Source organism: Bufo gargarizans, chromosome 10 (genome assembly GCF_014858855.1).
Source record: "Bufo gargarizans isolate SCDJY-AF-19 chromosome 10, ASM1485885v1, whole genome shotgun sequence".
NCBI lineage: Eukaryota > Metazoa > Chordata > Amphibia > Anura > Bufonidae > Bufo > Bufo gargarizans.
In genome coordinates this window covers 123,907,809-123,930,189 of record NC_058089.1, presented here as the reverse complement: position 1 = coordinate 123,930,189, position 22,381 = coordinate 123,907,809, and the positions used below count along the sequence as shown (strand labels likewise).

The following is a 22,381-nucleotide window of genomic DNA, read 5'->3' as shown; positions in this document are numbered from 1 at the left end:
CCTGTTTGGTTCCCTGTAGCCAAATCCAGATCCCTGGGTGAATCCCAGGGAACTGCCAGGACAACTCCCTTAGGTTTAGCCCAAAGTTAGTTGGCACAGTGGGTCCAGCCGCAATGTGCATTACATCCACCTTCTCAAAGTTGCTGAGGAGACCTCCATAATCAGCCACCTTGCTGCTGCCTGCAGCTTTGTGAGCTTGTATTCCATGCTCACATAACTAGAAGAGCCCTGGTCCAAGGCAAGAGTCAGTCAACAGGACACCGACAGGACAGAACAATGTGAGGTACAGGCTAGGCAACAGGTTACTGCTGAACAAAATGTGTTTGCTGCAGTTTTAGGGATTTGGGAATTGGGGTCAGGTAATATTTGCATGTAGCTGTACAGCAGGCCCCTAGAATAGATTTTACTGGTGGGCCCTAGGTACCCCACTCTAATACTGTGTGGAGCATTTTATAAATTCAAAAATTTCTGTTCAATCTTTTCATTTGGGATCGGTGAATATTGTTAATGTTGACCTCAGATCGATGCTGGGCCACATTTGCGCAGATGGCTGCTAGGTAAACATCTTGGCATGTGACCTAAAAAAGAATTCACTTTATGGTTTTACATTCTTGAGCCTGCTAATTTTCTCTTCACACAATAACGAGTGATCTAACTAGATAACTATGTTGTTTACAGCCCGTGGCAGGACAATTGACTGAAAGAAGCTTTTGATAGCATGTGCCAGAAGAAGGTTAAATCATTGAATCCAGGTATGTCACCGTGTGGTACCTGAGTAATGCTCCTACTGAAACATAATACATCTGCTAACACACAGATTCCAGATAATAGAGCTGAGATAACGGACACGCGCTGCAGGGCTCTTCATACTATACAAAGCACTGCTCCAGACAATGTATTGTGACTGATGTAGCTAAGGTCACGGGCCAAGGAGGAGGCCTCCTCAAACAGTTAATCACTGGGGTACCGGCAGTCAGATCCTCAGTAATCAGATATTGATGACCTATCCTTAGGATAGTTTATCAATATTTAAATCCCTCAAAAAAACTTTAACTCCTTAAAGTGTTCCCTTCATTTCAGATATTTTTTCAGAGGAAGCATTCATGTACATGAAAAGCAACACTATAACTGGAAATGATGACTTGTATCCTACATTTTTTCACAGTTTCTCCTCTGCAGGCTCCCTCTCTGTCAGTTTTACTAGGCCTCTGTCTCCTTCCAACAGCTCCCTCCTTCTCTTCCTCCACCCCTCTCCATAGACTTCTTTGGGCAGCATGCACATTGATCCCTTCATCCCTCATTTCAGATTTTATCTGTGAATTGAGGGTAAATGATCAGTCCAGAAGAGAGTAGAAGTGGTATATGTGGAGAAAGAGGCATATTTTTCTAATAAAATATTTGCTGGTATTATTGATTTATGCAATGTTCGTTGTCGTTGACTGTAAGGTGCCTACTTAATATGTTTGGTTTATAGGTTGTTACTGTATGTTAAAGACCTTATATAGGTGTTTGAACTCATATTTAACTGTCCATTTACCAGGCCTATCACCGGGATCCTTCAGGATGCACCAAACTTACAGCACCAGAGTTCTTCTCAACTCTTGATAAAGGGCAAGGCTATAAGGAATTAATAAAAGCTATGCAGGGCTAAGCACCATAATTTTATTGATTTTGTGCGCTCCACTCTTATGGATTCAATAAAGTAAGTGGAAGAAACAAGGTGCCTTCAGCACCACATTACAGATATTTCTAAGGCATCTTAAGGTCACACAGAGCTATACTTGCAACTTACTTTGAGTATGAAAAATGATGAAAATGTGATAACATTTTCAAAGTATTCAGCTGGACGAGCAGGAAACACATTCTAGTATTAAACGTATATACCTTCATTTACATAAAGGGCCGACCTGAATTCCAATACAATTCTGGTAACTGGGTCGTTTAGTAGTACAGCTGAGTATGTGTAAGACGTATATGTTCTGCAGGGGCGTACCTAAAGGCTCATGGGTCCTGGTGCAAGAGTTCAAATTGGGGCCCCCTTACCTCAGTGCTTTGTGGTCAGGGGCAGGGAAGGACATAGCCTTCATGCTGCCTGAGGCAAAAATTGAAAAGGCACCCCCCCCCAAATTCTTGATTTAAGGGTACTTTAACACTAGTGGCAGGGGACTCCGGCAGGCTGTTCCGGCGGGTGAACAGCCTGTCAGATCCATCCTGCCGCTAGTTCACGTGTGCCCCGGACTGCCACTCCGTCCCCATTGACTATAATGGGGGCGGGGGGCGGAGTTCCGGCGGCAGCAGGGGAGTGCATGCCGAGAGGCAGCCAGACTAAGAGTACTGCATGCAGTACTTTTAGTCCAGCCGCCTCTCGGCATGCGCTGCTGTGCTGCCGCCGGAACTCAGCCCCCACCCCCATTATAGTCAATGGGGACGGAGCGGCAGTCCGGGGGCACAAATGAACTAGCGGCAGGATGGATCTGACAGGCTGTTCACCCGCCGGAACAGCCTGCCGGAGTCCCCTGCCACTAGTGTGAAACTAGCCTAACCCCTTCCCTCCAGCCAGAGGTGTAACTTGACCAGCATGCACTTCCTATAATACCAGTATCTTCTTTTGTGGCAGAAGGGTCTTTGAGATCGGTAGCGACTGCTACCTGTGCACCCCTATAGATGCACCCATGATGTTCTGATATTTTGATATCAGAATGAAGGTAAGCTACCTCTGGTTGAAAATCTGAGTTTCAACTTCATCTTTTAGTTTCTGCCAATTAGGATAAAGTGAGATATCTGCTTGTGCTGAATAATGCTCTTCTTAATTTATTACAAGGGTTGTCTGGGCTACATATATTTATGACCTATCCTTAGAAGCAGAAGGCTCTGTACTCTGGGGTATTGAAGCTCAGCTCCTGTTCACTTGAATGGAAACTGAGCCCCAATACCCCATCATGGCCACTACACCATGTAATGAGCTATGCTCCGTGCACAGTATACCGTATTTTCCAAAATTTGATGGATTTGTTGGAAATCTAATTTGTCTATCCAAGTCGCTTGTTGGTCTCTACTTCCTGGTCCCTCTTGACCGCTCGGCAAGTCACTGGCCGAGCCGGATCATCACTATGGCCCGTGATCAAGGTCACATTTTTCTGTGTAGAGAAGGACCAGGAAGTAAAAACCAGCGGTGGACCCAGGAACTGCTGTAACGGGAGTAGTGGGGTATTGGCAATATTTTAATTTTTTTTTAAAGCCTTTTTTAAACAATTTATACTGGCTAGCAACCTCTTCAAACTATGTATAGTGTGATGTCTCTGAAGAACTGGGCCTGCTTTGTGCAGTAATAAGGCTTCCACTAAAGTGCTCAAGGCCTCCACTGTAACTCAGCAGGCCTCTAACGTCTCATGCAGGTATTTTTCTGTTGTATTCTGTATTAATGCATCAGAAAAATGTTTTGGTTATACCTGATTCAATGCCACTTTTCTCTCCTAAAATCTCCATAAACGTGACGCTATACTTATATCTATGATGGTGGGAGTACTATTGCAGTGCGAGTGTGATAGATATGACTACCACTATCTGGGTATCCACACAAACAAATAATAACGATATCGATATGTAAGTAATGAATAGTGTTGAGCGCAAATATTCAAATCACTAATCGCCACTTCGAGTATTAGCGAATATTTAGAATATAGTGCTATATATTCGTATTCGCGAATAGTGTTGAATATTCTAATTGCGAATTTATCACGAATATATAACATTTTCAATTTTCGCAATCAAGTAAACAATGACTGGAGATCACAAATTCTCGAATTTGCAAATTTATGGCGAATATTCAGCCCTATATTGCCTATGCCGCTCATCACTAGTAATGAAAAGGCGCCCAGGGGTGGGCGATTCATGTCCCCTGCGTTTCTGTGTAAAACTATGACCTCAGCTGTCACAAATTGTTCATTTCCACCCTAATTAACATCCTATTTTTAAACCACTCTAATTAGATTTTCTTGCCATGTGACCTAATTAACAACTTTCCAATTATCTCATGTGAAAAATAGTGTCGGTTGAAAGAAGATATGAGGACATGGACAGCCAAAGTAGTTTTGTCTTGCTGTTTAGTACCAATGGGGGTCATTTATCAAACTGGTGTAAAGTAGAACTGGCTTACTTTCCCATAGCAACCAATTAGATTCCACCTTTCATTTTCCAGAGGAGCTGTCAAAAATGAAAGGTGGAATCTGATTGGTTGCTATGGGCAACCTAAGCCAGTTCTACTTTACAGCAGTTTGATAAATGACCGCCTTAGTCTTTTGTATTGATATTAGTCGAGCTGTTATTATCGCACTTCACTTTCCGTATTTACTGTGCGGCAGAACAGGTGTTGGCTGTACTTTGTGTTACATAATGTTTCTGTTGGCAGGTAGCACTGGCTCTCAATTACTGATATTTCCTTGTCAATGCAATAGGAAGCTTTCATTGGTACATAAATCACACTGACTCAGCTCAGGGCGAGTGCTTGGGTGATGTGGTCAGAAGCTTTGGGCCATGGTGGATAGTAAAGTAATATAATGATTCAGCTTCACAAGATTAATTTCAGGTTCTGTAATGTTTTTACGTATATCATGATTTGCTATTATTATGAGTCCCCCCATAATGATCATACAAAACAGACCATTGTCTGGTGATGTGACAGTACGACCTGGTATTATATGGAGGACCCGTCACTCTCCTGACACCTCTGTTTTAGTAAATGCTTGTATTCTTCATTAAATAACAATTCTAAAGAATCTTTTTCTCATAAGGCTACTTTCACACTAGCAATTTTTACTGGATCCGGCAGGGTTCAGCAAAACGCTTCCGTTACTGATAATACAACCATCCGCATCCGTTATGAACGGATTCAGTTGTATTATCTTTAACATACCCAAGACGGATCCGTCATGAACTCCATTGAAAGTCAATAGGGGAAGGATTCGTTTTTTGATTGTGTCAGAGAAAATGGATCCGTCCCCATTGACTTGCATTGACAGATCCATCTTGCGCCGCATCCCAGGATGGAAAGCAAACTGCAGTTTGGAGCATTCCGTTCTGTTCAGTTACATTTTGTTCCCATTGACAATGAATGGGGACAAAACAGAAGCGTTTTTTTCCAGTATTGAAACCCCATCACGGATCTCAATACCGGAAAATAGAAACGCTAGTGTGAAAGTAGCCCTAGTCTGTCAATGAGTGCCAAAAGATCTGTAATTACCGTATAATAGCAGCATTCATTAATGTCCCCTGTCCCTTTCCACTGCTCCCTTCAAATACCGTTGCTATGGCTTGTCTGTCTTCCCTTTAATATAAACAGAAGGCCCTATGTTATTGAGACCCTATGATGGATCTCAATACCGTAAAATATTAACACTAGTGTGAAAGTAACCTAACTCTGCAATGTGCCATTCCTCTTTTATTCCTCTTGAATATTTATAAAAACTGACAGCTGGGTGTTACCCTTTATCAAAGGGGTGTGTCCCTTCATAGTCTGGCACAATCACCACTGATTAGACAGAGTCAGACTGTGCAGAGACTTATCCACAGCTGTCAATTGATTTATATATTTCCACTACGGCGCCAATGGTGCTTTATGGATAGATTGATATGTGCAGAAAGCCAAAATGAAATCCAGTGGACAGTTGTGAAAAATTAATTCTTGGGATAAACAAACCCCAATGAACAAAATGTGTAAAAAAAATTTTTTGTGTGTGTTGTGGCCCTGGAGGTGTTTGCATTAGTGTGTTTGTGGGGGGGTTGACATACGGTAGGAAAAAAGGGTAGGATTATTTTCTGAACTTGGCTAATACATAGTAACATAGAGGGTCATTTATTAAGCTGAAATACTCCTATATTAGATTCTGGGTCTTCTCCCCACTCACGCCAGGTCTAAATAAGTGGGCCTGGTGGGAAAGGGGACGAGGGGACAGGCCGGCTAGGAACTGTCTTACATTTAGAACTGGTGGAGGATCCACCAAAGTTATGAAGAGGTCAGCACCTCTTCATAACTTCAGCGGAACCACCGCCAGCTTAGGAGTTTATTAAGACCGGCGTCTAAAACGTCTTTATCCAGTTCAGCCTGTTATCCCTAAAAGTTCATCCAGAGGAAGGCAAAAAAGGTAGAAGGTAGAAGCTATCTTTCCTCAATTTAGGGAAAAAAAATCCTTCCCAGACAGAAACTTGGCATGTCAGGAGGGGTGCACCTAGCCTTTCTGCTGCCTGAGGTAAAAACCATCATCCTCCCCATGCCAATTTCTTAACCTAACCCCTCTGCCACAATGAAAGCGCTCATTGCCCATGATCCTTCCGCTGCCCCCACCGGGTACTGCCTCACCTCGCCTCATTGGTGGTGCACCCCTGCATGTCAGGAGCAAGATCTAGGGGCAGTCAAGGACTGGAAAGCACAGGGCTAGGCACCAGATGGGGTCACCCTAGTCAATGAGTAGTAAAAAGTAATTGCAGAGCAGCACAAAATGGATCTTCTGACCTGTCCAGAATGCATCAGCTGTGATGGAAGCGCCAATCCACCGCTGTCCCATATATACGAATAGATAAGAAGGTTTCACAGCAGCATATCCAGAGTGACTTTTATTGGGGACCAAGAGTGCACACACAAATACACGTCGTGTATTTGTGTGTGCACTCTTGGTCCCCAATAAAAGTCACTCTGGATATGCTGCTGTGAAATCTTCTTCTTACCTAGTCAATGAGGTGACTCTGTGATTTAGGTCCATTGAGGTTATTGTAGACCTCAAACAGGAATATTAAATAGGACCTTTCACGTTTTTTTAAATTCAAGATAAATACCTTTGCCTGCGGGGTAGACCCCCCGCTGATGCTGCCACCCTTCCTGTTTAAAAAAAAAATATCGCTCCTGCACCCCGCTGTGCCCCCCGCAGCGTGTTTTTACGCTCAGTATACTGATACCAAGCATCGGTACATTGAGGAGGAGACGCCAGGGTTTCTCAATGGGCGTCTCCTTCTCCCTGGCTGTGCCGCGATCCAATCACAGCGGAGAGCGTCACAACCAGGGAGAAAAAAAACTTTGCCTTCTCCCTGGCTGTGACGCTCTCCCCTGTGATCACGGTACAGCCAGGGAGAAGGAGATGCCCATTGAGAAACCCTGGCGTCTCCTCCTCCCTGCATCGATGCTCGGTATTAGCATAATGAGCGCAAAAAATGTGAGGGGGGCACAGTGGGGCGCAGGAGCGATATTTAATAAAAAACAGGCAGGGTGGCAGCATCAGCAGGGGGTACCCTGCAAGTAAAGGTATTTATCTTGAATAAAAAAAAAAAAAGTTTGAAAGGTCCTCTTTTAGGTCAGCATATAAATATGCTGCGATTTAAAGTTTCATTCATAGGATAGGTCCTCAATATCTGATTAGCAGGTGTCTGACACCCAGCACCCAGTCGATCAGCTGCTTAAAGAAGAAGTGGCGCTCCAGTCGAGTACCGCTTCCTGTTCATTACACTGCACTTTGTCTCGGAAGTGCAGTGTAATGACGAGTACTCACTCCATTCACTTGAGTGGAGTGACTACTTTTAATTACACTGCCCCACCGCTCCACAGGAGACGAGGCGTAGTGTAGAAACCAGGAAGTAGCGCTCGACTGGAGTGCCGCCTATACAAACAGCTGATCACGGAGGTGTGTGACCCCCACTAATCAAATATTGACGACCTATGGAACAATGGAAACAACAATGCTGTTGTGAACTCAGCCTTAAGCCTCATTCACACGTCAGTGATTTCTATCAGTGATTGTGAGCCAAAACCAGGACTGGAGCCTCCACAGACATGAGCTATAAGGGAAAGATTTGAACCCGTTCTGTGTTTAGAGCCGCGCCTGGTTTTGGCTCACAATTAGAGATGAGCAAATTTCTAAAAAATTTGATTCGGCCAGTTCGCCGAATTTTCCGAAAAAGCTAGCTTTGATCTGAATATATTCGTGGCGAATCGTGATAAAAAAACAGCTATTTCCGGGCTGCATAGAGCCTTTATACTGTATGGGAGTAGAACACTGTGCCTTGCAGTAACACGCATAGGGAGTGTGCTGGGGTAGTGAAATAATACTGTCATTCAGTATGACACGCAGATGACATGCGTCGGTATTAGAATCACACTGCACACTTCACTTATTTGGGCAGTTACGGGGCCAAAACCGACCAATTAACTCAGCTTTACAGGTCGATGTTAGCTCCAAGAAGAAGCGCACTCCTTTTACACCGTCGCCAGCTGATTCCACATAGATGCCTACAGAATCTGTTCTATTAAACGCGTATACAAGTAGAGACCCCCGACAGAGTGGAGAGGGTGTCAGCAGTAAGTTTGTGTTGACGTCACTGATTAATTTGCCCTTCCTTTGATCCGTCAGAACAATAACCCACTAAAAATGGATCCTGTCTGTGCAGCATCCGCCTTCACTCGGTCAGCATCTGCTCAATAATCTATCAGTATTGCTAATGCAAAAAAAAACTGGATGTAAAACAGAGATGACACGTGAATGGAATATTTGCATGTCTTCTGTGTTTTCTACCCACTCCTGCTTTCGGCTACCAAATCATAAGCCAATTCTGATGGGACCATACAGGCCTTACAGCTGCTACACAGACAGGATCCGTTGTGCGTCTCATTTTTCCTTCCTTCTGACAGATCAGAAGAAAGGTCAAATAAATGATGATGTCAACCAGGCCGAAAGGCAAAATAGTGGCCCAGTCATGAAGTGGGGAGGGTGGGAACAGCATGAGAAGTCCACAGAGTGGACCTATGACATAGTGGTGAGGTGGAAGCATTATGAAGTGACATAGTGTGGTGATGGTAGCAGAAGCAGCAGGATCCCACAGTGTGGCAAGGTGACATAGTGCGGACATGGCAGCAGCAGCATCAGGAGGATACCATAGAGTGGCAAAGTGACATAGTGTGGACATGGCAGCAGCAGGAGGAGACCACAGAGAAGCAAGGTGACATAGTGTGGAGGTGGCAGCAGCAGGAGATCACAGAGTGGCAAGGTGACATATTGTGGAGATGGCAGCAGCAGGAGGAGACCACAGAGTGGCATGGTGACATAGTTTGGAGATGGCAGTAGCAGCATGAGGAGACCAGAGAGTGGCAAGTTGACATAGTGTGTAGATGGCAACAGTAGCATGAGGAGACCAAAGAGTGGCAAGGTGACATAGTGTGGAGATAGCAGCAGCAGGAAGTGACCACAGAGTGGCAAGGTGACAGAGTTTGGAGATGGCAGCTGCAGCTGCATCAGGAGACCTGAAAGTGACCTGGTAACAGAGTGTAGCGGTGGGTGGCAATACCAGTACCCGCTGACGAAGGTGTGTGAAATAAAGAGCCCTTGGCATCAGATGTGGGGCAACAGGCGTTTTGCAGCATCAAAGTAGTAGCTGAGGCAGGTAGTCAGAAGAAACCGGTCTCTTGTATCAAAGTGTTGGTGTGGCACCATGGATAATCTAGTCTGATGCATCAGGAATTGGTGGTTGGAAATCCTGGCTGATCCATTCCTGATTCATCTTGACAAACTATGGCCCCCGCCACACTAAACACCCGCTCTGATGCCACACTACTGGCCGGCAGGAGAGCTTTTTCAGGGCAAACCCTGCTAGTTGCGGCCACAAATCCAGTTTGGCTACTCAGTAGTCCAGCGGATCTTCAATGTGGGTTCGCAGGGTGCTGTCCAAGTATGCCACCACCTGCTGGTTCAAGTCCTGCTCCAGGTCTACCTGCTGCTGCTGGTGAGTAGTTTCTTCACTATGCAGGTGAATAAAGCTACTCATCAGCACGGTGGAATATATAAGGGCATCAAATAAATCAAATTTTTCCTGAAATTTGGAACGAATTCAACTTCATCAACTTCAATTCGCTCATCTCTACTCACAATCACTGATGGAAATCACTGACCAAATACTGATGTGTGAATGAGGCATAAGGCCTTATATAGGTCACAGGATTTTGGGCTGACTCAGCTCCTGAAGAACCTCTTATTTAGGACACTCTTCTAGCATATGCCTGGATAATAATAATCTCTGGATACTTTAGTCTTTCCTGGTCATGGATTAATACTCCTTCTCATCTTTCCCCACATACGTTTGATTGGTAAACAGAAAGTAGGGAGCAGACAAATGGTAGTATGGCTGCAGTATCAGATTGCATAGCTTTTGCTGCCAGTTTCCATGGGAGTGCATAGATTTGCACAGCAGCTGTAGAGAAAACATTATTATTAAGACCTACAGCAAATGCTTGCACAGATGAACATCGCCTATAAAGGGAACCTGTCTGGAGCTCCATGCTGCCAGAGGTTCAGCTCAGGGTCAGTCTCCCTGGTTGACCTGATGGTGGCGCCTGTACAGTGCTGAAATGTATTGACCATAAAAAAACGTCTCCATCCAAGTGTTATCACAATAAAGAATAGATAAGGCGGCGCTATCTCAATTTCTTGTCATATTTCTTAGGTGCCAGTACCCAGGTGGTATACCGACAATCTACTGTAATCCATATATATATATATATATATATATATATATATATATATATACAGAAAAAATGGGTCAGCAGGTTAAAAAAATTCAGTGTCATACTTTACAACCCCCCAACAGACACATTAACCCCTTAAGGACTTATGACGTACCGGTACGGCATGTTTCCCGAGTCCTTAAGGACCCTGCAACAAAGGTCTGGACTCTTCCCGGAGGGAGAGCCCAAGGGGTTTTGCAGGGGGCTGCGGAACATGATGGGCCCCCCCTTCCCCCCAGACCTCAGGGGGTTGCCCATAAGGGTGCCACAACCCTGAAAATCCTAGTGACAAACAAACGTGTATAGTGCACACCCAGTACAAACCCAGTCTCCTTAATGCCCCCACATAGTAATTATTCTCCCCTTTGTGGCAGCACACTGTAGTAATACCCACATTTTGCCCCTTCACAGTGGTAATGCCCACATTGTGCTCACTTTACAGTAGTAATGCCCACATTGTGCCCCACACAGTAGTTATGCCAACATTGTGCCCCCTTCATAGTAGTTATACCCACATTATGCACCCTTTACAGTACTTATGTCCCTCACAGCAGTAATGCTCACAGGTGCCCCCTTCACAGCAGTAATGCTCACATGTGCCCCCTTCACAGCAGTAATGCTCACATGTGCCCCCTTCACAGTAGTTATGCCAAGATATGCTCCCTTCACAGTAGTTTTGCCCAGATTTGCCCCTTCACAGTAGCTATGCCCAGATATATTCCCCCTCACAGTACTTATTCCCAGAAATGTTCCCCCTCACAGTAGTTATTCCCAGATATGTGCCCCCTCCCAGTACTTATTCCCAGATATGTGCCACCTCCCAGTACTTATTCCCAGATATGTGCCCTCTTCACAGGAAGTAAAACAAACTTAATAAGCAGTAACTCCTCACCTAGTTCCTCTGATTACAGCACAGCTGCCGGCGCTCCTCAGGATACACATCATGCTTGCTGTATAGGAGGAGTGCACAGATGACTCCCAGCTGGCGGCCTCCTCCTACACGGGCCAGCAGCGCGATGTGTGACGGATATTGCGCTGCTGCTGAGGAGTGCCAGCAGCTGAATGGTGGTACAGGGATCGGACGGCTACCTGCTTCACCATTGCAATTGGCTGTCTCTGTGTTTTTTTTTTTTTTACACAGAGACAGCCTAGAATAGGACATACCTCAGCCATTCTGGGACCATGAGACAGCCACTGAAATCCAGGACTGTCCCGCCAGATCCGGGACGGTTGGGAGCTATGCTTTTTGTTGTGTTTTTCCAGTTTACACAGAAACATTGCTACTTTTCATGTTTTTCACAATGTGGTGCTCACTGTAAGGCCTCATGCACACGACCATATTTTGTTTCCGTGTCCGTTCAGTTTTTTTTGCAGATACGTGTGCACCCGTGTGCTGTCCGCATCAGTATGTCCGTTCCGTTGCTCCGCCCAAAAAATTGTGCATGTCCTATTTTTTTCTAGTTTGCGGACAAGGATAGGCATTATTACAATGGATCCGCAAAAAAAACTGAATTTTATCCGTTTTTTTTGCGGATCCACAATTTGCGGACCGCAAAACACATACGGTCGTGTACATGAGGCCTAAGGCTAATTTGCCAGAAATGGGCTGGACAAAAAATGTTGAGTGCATGCGTTTTTGTCAGATGAAATCCTCTGCAGAGAGGCCAGATCTCCACTGGATTCCATAATAGTCAATGGGGTCCAGTGCGCAGGCAGCACTATCTGGCAATGCCAGTCGGATCTGGAGAACTCTGGCAGGCTGTCGGAGAGACGTGCCACAGATGTGAATCTAGCCTAACATGCATCAGTGAAGTACAACATTGGATTTGTTTCACCTATAGAGTGCTGACCCATTCTTCTGTATATGTGGAATTCCAGGTATTGAATCTTTTGACAGCTGCACCCACTGAACTCATTTCCGGAGTGCACCCCTGATCTTCCTGTCCGCGGCTCCGGAAAAAATAAAACATGTCCTATTCTTGTCCCCAATTGCGGACAAGAATAGGCAGTTCTATGGGGGTGCCGGCCGGGTGTATTGCGGATCCGCAATGCACTGCGGACGTCTGAATGGACCGTTATCAGAAGGCTCTACACTGGAACGCCATCAAGTTTTGTTTCTCTTTCAATCTACTTTACACATTAAACCAATGAGTGCAAATCCTGTAGAATACACTACTGGATGTGCCTTGTGTATTTTCCAGCCCTGATTCTCAATACTATAAGCCAGATGACAGAGGTCTGGTTTGCATAAGCTGACAACCTAATCACATGAAAGGTTTCCATAATAAATCTTCCCTTCTGCAAACTCTTTTAAAGTGGATGCATTTGACTACCCATTAAAATCGAGGACAAGGCCAACCTAGAATAGGCTCTCTGTTTCTAAGGGCCTCATGGCAGTTGCATAGGCTATCCTTGGATGTCTGTGTGTGGTGATCTATTGAATAAAATGGACTCAATATATACTGTAAACAAGGCTGTTTGATGTAGGGCCTGGTATGCCCTGCATCAGATCCAGAATTTATTTTCTCTGATTCCAACTGTTATAGCTATTTAAAGGAGTTATCCAAGACTGGGGACTAGATACCAGGTACGGTGTAAAAGTGCATGTCTGCTGGGTATGTAGATGGCATGTGGCCCTTTCGGTCCAGCAGGGACAAGATATAGAGGAAACGGGGAATAGTTTTAACAGGTGAGTGTTTGTTTTGTTTTTTTTTGGGGGGGGGGGGGGGGGGGGTTTACACCGGCCCCATGAACATAAGTTCCCATTCTTGGACAAACCTCTTTAAGGAAATGCATGATAATATCAAACAATGCTGTAGAAGCAGGTGGGCAATCGTTTTCAGGGCAGTTCAGTGTGCAGTGTTCTTTTTTAGGAACCTAAAGAATTCACAGTCATGAGAAAAACAAAGTACAACCTCTGAATTCTATAATTGTAGGTATCAAGGCAAAATAAAATAAAAAATGTATTTCAGATGAAGAACAACAACCAGAAGACTCCTCCGTGTCATTATGTATTCAATAAAAATGTATCCAAGTTGGAAAAGCCATGTGTAAAAAAAACTAAGTACCCCCCATGAAGCAATAGCTTGTAGAACTAAATGTAGCAGCAATAACTTGAAGGCATCATTTTCTATATGACTTTCAATCTCTTACATCATTCTGGAGGGATTTTGGCGCACTCTTCTTTACAACATTGCTTCAGTTCATTGAGGTTTGTGGGCTTTAATTTACCCACAGCTCTCTTAAAGAGGTTGTCCCACAAAAAATATTCTACATTTTTCAAACCAGCACCTGGATCTAAATATTTTTATAATTGCATGTAGTTAAAAAAACCTGTATAGCCACTGAGTTATTCACTGAAATCTACCTGTATAGTGTTTTCTCCTTTTTATAAATTCTCTGTCCAGCTCACGGAGGTTAAGATGCATGCTCCGTTCCATCCTTCAACAGTGCATGCCCCTGAGCTGCCAACTTAAGCACCGCGCACTCCCATTCATTTCTACTTTCGGCGGCCCCATAGAAATGAGTGGAGGGTAGGTGTGTATGCGTGGTGTACCCTGCGTGACTTTCAAGGCTCCGTTTATGAGACAGATGTGGGTCCCAGAGGTGGGACCAGCACCTTTCAGACAGTGAGGGCATATCCTAGAAATTTTCTCCCATTGTCTGGGTTGACACGACTGCTCTTAAGATGGTGTTGGCTCCAGAGCAGAGTGGGCGCGATTGCTGCTAGATTTCAGCTTTATTATACGGCAGAGAACATGGGGCTAATGTCTATGATTGGTGATAACGGCAATCACACACATTTAAACGAACAGATGTTATTGTCAATTGTGACCACAACATCTGAGTCTGCTTTCCCTAGGAGAGCTGTGCTCCTATAGCTCAAAAGGCTCTCTTGTGCTGTGATCTGAGGAGCCGTTCATTCCTTCTTCTAGCCTCAGATCCTTCAGACGGACTGCAATGGTAATTCAGTGCAGTCTATGGGGCAATCACTTGTTCAAGGGGACTTAAAATATGTTTAAAAAAAAATTAAAAATATTTTTCTAAATATAAAACAAAAGTAAAAAAATAAAGATGCACCACCGCATCCCAAAACATCCAAACTAATAAAATATAAATGTATTTATCCTGTACAGTGATTGCCGTAACAGAAAAAGGATCAAAATCGCCAGTTAAGGGTGGGTTCACATCTGCGTTAGGGACTCCGTTATGGTTTTCCGTTATAACATGGTTATAACGGAAAATAACAGAATCCATAAGAGGGATTAGTTCTTCTGCCTATAGACTTGTATTATGACGGAATGCAAAACGGAAGCCTTTAAAATGCATTCCGTTAGCTTTCCTTTCTAATAGAAGTCTATGGGAAAGTATAACGGATCCGTCTGGGTCCCGTAATGCAAGACGGAGAACAAAGTCCCGTCGACAGGGCTTTGATTTACGTCTTGCCTAACGGGACCCAGACGGATCTGTTATGCTTTCCCATAGACTTCTATTAGGACTCTTTTAAAGTCTTCCGTTTTGCATTCTGTCTGGGCATTCTAACCATGCTATAACGGAAAGCCATACCGGAATCCCTAACGCTGGTGTGAACCCACCCTAACCAATTTTTCATTACTGCAACTCCAAAAAATGAATAGAAAGTGATCAAAAAGTCATGTACACTCCAAAATGGTATCAGTAAAAACTACAGATCGTCCTGCAAAAAAATTAGAGGTCACTTCTGTAGACAAAAAAATAAAAAAAGTTTATAGGGGTCAGAATATGGCAATAGAAAGAAAAAAAAAATATTTTTCCCAAGGTTTTTATTATTTTTTATGTACTAAAACGCAACAAAAACTATATAAATGTGGTATTGCTGTACTGTACTGAATCAAAATGACTGGCCAGTTTTTCTGCATAGGGAATGTCATAAAAATAAAACCCATAAAACTATGGTGGAATTGCGTATTTCTTTCCAATTCCACTCCATTTGGACTTTTCTTTCCAGCTTCCTGCTACATCGTATACAATATTTAATGCTGCCATTAGGAAAATGGAATAAAAAAATAAAAAAAGTTATGGCTCTGGAAAGGCAGGGAATGAAAAACAACAATGGAAAATTGCTCTGGGCTGAAAGGGTTCAAGGAGTTGTCTCACTTTAGCAAATGGCATTTATCATGTAAACAGAGTTAATACAAGGCACTTACTAATATATAGTTATTATCCATATTGCCTCCTTTGCTGTCTTGATTCATTTTTCCATTGCATTGTACAGTGCTGGTATCCAGGGGTTACGACCACCCTGTAATGCGGCTATGACCACTGTATTACGACCACTCTGCCGGAACAGCCTGCTGGATTTCTTTGACACGTGTGAAAGTAGCCTAAGAAAATTTGTCAGACAGGTGCTAGCCTCTGATGTCGTTGTAGCTCTTTGTGATTTGCAATGCCAGTTACTTTCCTGTGTGCTATGCTGAGTTTCGCACTGGTTTTAAATAGGATTTACCTCTTGTGTTTGTCAGTTTTACTAATCCAGTTACATAATCACATCCCATTGTTCCAGTTGTCTGTTTTGTTTTACTGATCCAAAGGTTAGAGAAAGGTTATAGCCTCATTAAATCCTTATTTCGTTATTCTACGATAGATAAAGGTAACAGATTCCATATGTATCAAATGTGCTGTTCACACTAGCATCATGACTTCTGTCTATAATGACATCCTGATGGACCCCACTGACTCATAATGGTGTCCGTCTCTCCTCATAGAGAGGCCTAGTAGCCCTCTGGGTAAAAGGATTCAAATCAGTTCTCTTTCCAACAGAGAAAAGAAAGCTGTGCGTCTAGTGCAGGCATGCTCAACCTGCGGCCCTCCAGCTGTTGTAAAACTACAACTCCCACAATGCCCTGCTGTAGGCTGTTAGGGCATGCTGGGAGTTGTAATTTTGCAACAGCTGGAGGGCCGCAGGTTGAGCATGCCTGCTCTAGTGCCACCTGTTGGGAGGCAGCTTTCCTCCAATGTCTGACCTTTTAAACAGACCTTGTGACTTTCCTTTTGTCTTTTGGAAACATCTAAGGCCTGTTTCACACTGCCGGCAGGAGTTCTGGCAGAGATCAAATATACCAAGATTTGGCAAATACCGCAGCCTGAATTTCTCCAAATAATGACCCCCTATTGTGCCCCTAGTAGTATGCTTCCTAAGTGGTCAAGAAAAGAAGAAAATAATAAAAGGGGTGATTTATTAAGACTGCAGTTCTAGACAGGCCCTGCTCTGGCAGTGGATCGCCGACGTTACGTACAGGCACCAGCCTCTCCATAACTTCGGTGGATCCACCGCCGCTTCTAAATGTAAGCCAGTGTCCTTGCTGGCTTACATTTAGACCATTTTCTATGCCTAAAACAGGCGTAGAAAATGATGAATGAGACAGACCTACCAGCCTGTTCCCTTCCCGGCCCACTTTTTTAGACCTGGCATGAGCTGGGAAAAGTTGCACATAAGGTGTATTTCAGACCCCTCTGCACCTGAAATACGCCTAATATACAGTACAGACCAAAAGTTTGGACACACCTTCTCATTCAAAGAGTTTTCTTTATTTTCATGACTATGAAAATTGTAGATTCACACTGAATGCATCAAAACTATGAATTAACACAAGTGGAATTATATACATAACAAAAAAAGTGTGAAACAACTGAAAATATGTCATATTCTAGGTTCTTCAAAGTAGCCACCTTTTGCTTTGATTACTGCTTTGCACACTCTTGGCATTCTTTTGATGAGCTTCAAGAGGTAGTCACCTGAAATGGTTTTCACTTCACAGGTGTGCCCTGTCAAGTTTAATAAGTGGGATTTCTTGCCTTATAAATGGGGTTGGGACCATGAGTTGCGTTGTGGAGAAGTCAGGTGGATACACAGCTGATAGTCCTACTGAATAGACTGTTAGAATTTGTATTATGGCAAGAAAAAAGCACCTAAGAAAAGAAAATCGAGTGGCCATCATTACTTTAAGAAATGAAGGTCAGTCAGTCAGAAAAATTGGGAAAACTTTGAAAGTGTCCCCAAGTGCAGTCACAAAAACCATCAAGCGCTACAAAGAAACTGGCTCACATGCGGACCGCCCCAGGAAAGGAAGACCAAAAGTCACCTCTGCTGCGGAGGATAAGTTCATCCGAGTCACCAGCCTCAGAAATCGCAGGTTAAACGGAGCTCAGATTAGAGACCAGGTCAATGCCACACAGAGTTCTAGCAGCAGACACATCTCTAGAACAACTGTTAAGAGAAGACTGTGGTAATCAGGCCTTCATGGTAGAATATCTGCTAGGAAACCACTGCTAAGGACAGGCAACAAGCAGAAGAGACTTGTTTGGGCTAAAGAGCACAAGGAATGGACATTAGACCAGTGGAAATCTGTGCTTTGGTCTGATGAGTGCAAATTTGAGATCTTTGGTTCCAACCACCGTGTATTTGTGCGACGCAGAAAAGGTGAACGGATGGACTCTACATGCCTGGTTCCCACCGTGAAGCATTGGGGAGGTGTGATGGTGTGGGGGTGCTTTGCTGGTGACACTGTTGGGGATTTATTCAAAATTTAAGGCATACTGAACCAGCATGGCTACCACAGCATCTTGCAGCGGCATGCTATCCCATCCGGTTTGCGTTTAGTTGGACCATCATTTATTTTTCAACAGGACAATGACCCCAAACACACCTCCAGGCTGTGTAAGGGCTATTTGACCATGAAGGAGAGTGATGGGTTGCTGCGCCAGATGACCTGGCCTCCACAGTCACCGGGCCTGAACCCAATCGAGATGGTTTGGGGTGAGCTGGACCGCAGAGTGAAGGCAAAAGGGCCAACAAGTGCTAAGCATCTCTGGGAACTCCTTCAAGACTGTTGGAAGACCATTTCAGGTGACTACCTCTTGAAGCTCATCAAGAGAATGCCAAGAGTGTGCAAAGCAGTAATCAAAGCAAAAGGTGGCTACTTTGAAGAACCTAGAATATGACATATTTTCAGTTGTTTCACACTTTTTTGTTATGTATATAATTCCACATGTGTTAATTCATAGTTTTGATGCCTTCAGTGTGAATCTACAATTTTCATAGTCATGAAAATAAAGAAAACTCTTTGAATGAGAAGGTGTGTCCAAACTTTTGGTCTGTACTGTATATATATTTCAGATCAACGTAGTACCTTACATAACAATTACACTCCAAGATTGCAAATCACAAGGGCAAAATCATTTAAAGGAAATGTGTCATCAGAAAAGTTCCTATTGTTTAAATCACCTTTTTATGTTTAACACATTTAAAAAAAAAATTGGATGACATTATTTTTCATTTTCCAAGTCAATATCTATATTTAAACAAAACCCATAAAATCCTTCTTTTTTCACACTGGCTACTAAGCCTAATAATAGTCCCCACTTCTTTGTCTGTACAGATCAATTTACTGCAGTTACCTGCTTATCTGTCATTCTAATCCTGCCTATAGTGATATCACCTTTCAGTATAGATAAGACAGAATCCACCATTTTAGAGATGAGCGAATGTTTCAAAAATTCGAAACACCGGTTCGCAGAATTGTTCGGGAAAAATTTGTTTTGATCCGAATATATTCGCGTTTAACTACGTTAAAAAAAATGCTATTTCCTGGCTGCAGAGAGCCTTTATAGTGGTGTAGAACACTGTACCTTGCAGTAACACGCATAGGGTGTCTGCTTTGGTAGTGAAACAATACCTTGAGTCCGTATGACATGCAGATGACAGGTGTCGCTTTTAGAATCACTGCACACTTCAATTATTAGGACAGTCACAGGGCCAAAACTGACCAAATAACTCAAGTATGAACTCAGCCTTACAGGTCAATGTTAGCGTCAAGAAGAAGCGCACTCCTTTTACACCGTCGCCAGCTGATTCCACATAGATGTGTACAGAACCTGTTCTTTTAAAACGCGTATACAAGTAGAGCCCCCCTGACAGAGTGGAGAGGGTGTCAGCAGTAAGTTTGTGTTGACGTCACTGACTGATTTGCCCTTCCTCAGATCCGTCAGAACAATAACCCACAAAAAACGGATCCTGTCTGTTGAGCATCCGCCTTCACTCGGTCAGTATTTGCCCAATAATCTATCAGTATTGCTAATGCCCAAAAAAATAAATAAACTGAATGTAAAACGGAGATGACACATGAATGGAATATTTGCATGTCTTCTGTGTTTTGCACCCACTGCTGCTTTTGGCTACTAAATCATAAGCCAATTCTGATGGGACCATACAGGCCTTACAGCTGCTACACAGACAGGATCCGTTGTGCATCTCATTTTTCCTTCCTTCTGACAGACCAGAAGAAAGGTCAAATAAATGATGATGTCAGCCAGGATGAAAGGCAAAATAGTGGCCCAGTCATGAAGTGGCGAGGGTGGGAACAGCATGAGAAGTCCACAGAGTGGCCCTATGACATATTGATGAGGTGGAAGCAGCATCAGGATACCACAGAGTGGCAAGGTGACATAGTGTGGAGATGGCGGCAGCTGCATCAGGAGACCACAAAGTGGGGCGGTGGGTGGCAATACCAGTACCCGCTGATGAAGGTGGCTGAAATAAGAAGCACTTGGCATCAGATGTGTGGCATCAGGCAGGTGGCAGCATCAGAGTAGTAGCTGAGGCAGGTAATCAGAAGAAACCGGTCTCTTTTATCAAAGTGTTGGTGTGGCACCATGGATTATCTAGTCTGATGCATCAGGAATTGGTGGTTGGAAATCCTGGCTGATCCACGCCTGATTCATCTTGACAAAGGTCAGTCTCTCCACATTTTGGGTGGACAGGCGAGTTCTCCTTGGGGTAACTATGGTAAACACCCGCTCTGATGCCACTCTACTGGCTGGGCAGGACAGCTTTTCCAGGGCAAACTCTGCTAGTTGCGGCCACAAATCCATTTTGGCTGTACATTAGTCCGGCGGATGTTCAATGTGGGTTGGCAGGGTGCTGTCCAAGTATGCCACTACCTGCTGGTTCAGGTCCTGCTCCAGGTCTTCCTGCTGCTGCTGGTGAGTAGTTTCTTCACTATGCAGGTGAAGAAAGCTACTCATCAGCGATTGTAGACTCAGTCTGCGGCTGATGGAGCTGGTACGTACTGCTCCTACCACCCCACCCCTCCCCAGCAGCCATGGCAGTGGAACGTGAGCGCAGAGGGCCCCTCCGGTCAGACCTGCGAGAGGATGGACGATGGGGCCATTAGGCAGTGGCCAACTGACTACATAGGATTTCTCTGTAGTAGTTCAGTTTGTCCTCCCTCTCAGTGGGTGTAAAAAGGCCCCCATTTTGGACCGATAGCAAGGGTCCAACAAGGTGGAGAGCCAGAAGTCATCCCTCTGCCAAATGGTAACAATTTGACTGTCACTACGCAAGCGAGCATGGATCGGGCCATTTGTGCAAGTGCCTCAGTGGGACTCCCTGCCTCCATCTCTACTGCATACTGCCACAGTGTGTCTGGGTCCTTGTCTCATCTTCCTCATCTCCCTGGATCTCCACTGGCTCCTCTTGCTCCTCCTCTTCTGTCACCTGAGTAGAAAACCACCCATTTGGCTACACATTGCCTGTGCTCCAATGTCCTCCTACTCCTCCTCTTCCAGTTCAGCCCCCACAGGGCTCATGTAGCCATGAGATATAGGCGCCACGTCTCCAGTCCCCTGACCAGCCATTGTTGCCAGCATCTGTTCCAGGACATGAAGCAGGAGAATGACGTCATTCAGCCCATAGTCCTGGCGACTGGCAAATAACGTGGCGTCCTCAAGGGGCATGAGCAAATGACAGGTGTCACACATCAGCTGCCACTGGCTGACATCAAAGTTACACAGAGGAGTACTCCTATCTGCTTGCATCATCAAGAAATCGTTGATGGCCTTTCTCTGTTCCTATAGTCGGTCTAACATATGGAGGGTGGAATTCCAACCGGTGGAAATGTTTCATATCAGCCTATGTTGGGGGATGCCATTCTGCCACTGCAGCTCAAGGAAGGTGTGCTTTGCGGTGTACGAGTGGCTGAGGTGCATGCAAAGTTTCCAGGCTATTTTTAGGATGTCTTGCAGATGGGTGGAAAACTTCAGGAAGCGCATGGCTCAGCTTTCCTTGATGCAGCGCCGACACAATGTTCTTCCCGTTGTTGGTAACCATGGTTCCGATTTTCAGTTGTCGGGGAGAAAGCCAGGATTCGATTCCTTGATGCATCACACTGAGCAGTTGCTTCCCTGTGTGACTCCGTTCACCAGGGTAAGCCAGGTGCAGAACAACGTGATACTGCCGAGCCCTGCACATGTGGTATGCTAGAGGGGCACTGTAACTTGTCCCTGCAGTGGAGGCTGAGGACATGGTGGAGGATGAGGAGGAAGAGGCGGACATTGTTGCAGGAGCAACGGCGTGAGAACGTGGAGGCAGACGCGACGTGACCAGGCCAAGTTGCTGGTGTGGCTGTGCAGGAACCACATTCACCCAGTGGGCCGTAAAGGACATGTACCGTCCCTGACTGTAGTTACAGCTTCACACATCGGCGCTGTCGTGCACTTTGGCAGACACCGACAGGCTCAAGGACTGGCCCACCTTCTGTTCGATATATTTGTGCAGGGCTGGTACTGCCTTTTTTGCAAAAAAATTATGGCTTGGGACTCTCCACCTCGGCACAAGCTATCAGTTCTCTGAAAGGTGCAGGGTCCACCACTTGGAAAGGGAGGGACTGCAGAACCAGCAACTTAGACAGGAGCATGTTCAGCTTCTGCGCCGTTGGATGCATTCACGCATACTGCTGTATTTTGGCAATTGCTTCGGTGATCGATTGCTGACAGAATGACTGATGAGGAGTAAGAGCAGGAGCATCT

General features: G+C 44.7%; 1 protein-coding gene and 1 long non-coding RNA gene across 4 annotated transcripts in view; one reads left to right on the top strand and one right to left on the bottom strand.

Annotated features, from left to right (window-relative positions):
* The window catches only part of SPTBN2 (spectrin beta, non-erythrocytic 2), a 258,310-nt gene that overhangs the window by 118,624 nt on the left and 117,305 nt on the right, over window positions 1-22,381 (bottom strand). The gene's annotated exons all lie outside the window — the stretch shown is intronic.
* Window positions 1-22,381, top strand: part of LOC122920831 — a 97,871-nt gene that overhangs the window by 41,455 nt on the left and 34,035 nt on the right. For both annotated transcript variants that reach the window (XR_006386940.1, XR_006386941.1), the window contains exon 2: window positions 679-752. This is a non-coding gene — a long non-coding RNA (uncharacterized LOC122920831). The remainder of the gene's footprint in view (window positions 1-678; window positions 753-22,381) is intronic.